The sequence below is a fragment of the Haplochromis burtoni genome, unplaced genomic scaffold (genome assembly GCF_018398535.1).
Source record: "Haplochromis burtoni strain Fernald_Lab_line unplaced genomic scaffold, NCSU_Asbu1 Contig_77, whole genome shotgun sequence".
Lineage (NCBI taxonomy): Eukaryota > Metazoa > Chordata > Actinopteri > Cichliformes > Cichlidae > Haplochromis > Haplochromis burtoni.
The window spans coordinates 1,127,470-1,129,089 of NW_024582438.1; positions in this window are offsets into that span (position 1 = coordinate 1,127,470).

Genomic DNA, 1,620 nt, shown 5'->3' on the forward strand with positions numbered 1-1,620 from the left:
CCTGTTTCTCACAGCCTGTAGCAGAGAAAATGAAATGTATGTAACTGTACATGTGAATAACATGTAGGGCTTCTGTCAGTAGTTGTTTATTTTATGGGAATAGATGAGCCTGGAATAATCAGTTTGTTATTTGGTGTATTAGATAACGGTGAAAAGCACCTTCATGTTAAAGAGTTTAAATGACTCGTGAAATAATTATGAAATAGTTACCAAATATTTGTTGCAGCCCTATAATCAACAACAAAACGATTTAAGAAGGCTGGGATCATCACCTCGTCCGATTGTACCAGCGATCCAGTCTGCTAGGTAAACCCCGTTCCTCATAACTTTTATCATTTTATGCCGACATAAAACAGCAAAATGATGAAATTCCTCAGCCTCTGAAAACTGCAAACATTTAAAGAATTGATAAACGTGCTGGATAGATTGCTTTCTGATTTATGATCTTCTGCGATGCAAAACTGTTAATGTCAGGACAAATGTAATTATATGACTTTCAAGCAAAAAAAGTCTTTTGTTTCGAGCTGAACGACTCCGTCGGTGTGACTAATTGTCAGCATGGTTATCGTTTTGTTCCTTTGTGATTTCTCTGCCTTTCTTGTAACTACACTCATATCTGAGCACACCTGATGGGCTCATATTATATATGTTTTTTTTACCGTGATTTAATAGTGTTGCCCAAATGATGTAATCAGCTTTACACCTACACCTATTAACCTCTTCAACGGTTACGCCTTGCTTAAACTCCTTTTTTGCCTTCAGAACTCATGTAATTCTTCATAGCACAGCTTCAACAAGGAGCTGGAAACATCCACCACATCACAAAGGATACTGGATTGAGATCTGGTGACTGTGGATGCCATTTGAGTACAGTGAATAGTGTTGAGTACATGTTTAAGAAAGCAGTTTGAAATTATTTGAGCTTTGTAACATGATGTGAAATCCTGCTGGAAGCAGCAATCAGAAGATGGGTACACTGATGGTCATAGATGGATGGCCATGGCTGTGGGGTTTCATCAAGCCTAATTACACTTAATTATCGTATTATACCACCAGCAGCAGCATGAAGGATTAATAGAAGGCAGGACAGATCCATGCTTTCTTGCCTCAATCTCAGATCGGGATGCTGAGGCAGAAATCAAGACTCAAATGACCAGGCAACATTTTTCCAGTCCTCCGTTTGAATTGTGGTCTCAGATTCCTGTTATCAGCTGACAGGAGTGAAATACTCTGAAATACTCAGACCAACCATGCCACATTCAAAGTCTCTTTTCTTCTCAGTTCTAATGCTCAGTTTGCGCTTCAGCAGGTCATCTTGTCCATGTCTTTATGTCTAAATGCATGGAGTTGTTGCCATGACATTCGCTGATTAGATATTTGCAGTTGAACAGGCGTACCTAACAAACTAGGATGAGTGTGAGTTTTTGCCAGCATGAAAATCTTAGAAAAGTTTTGGAAGTTTTAATTCTCGCTCCTTTTGGACTGCCCTCTCAGCAGCCACAGTTGTTTAAGTTCAGTGTTGTGCTTTAAATGATAAGGTGATGTTTGCCTCTTGAAGCTCACTGATGAGATGTAAAAGCAGCCTCCTGAGAGGACACTAAGCTGTACTCATTACACTGA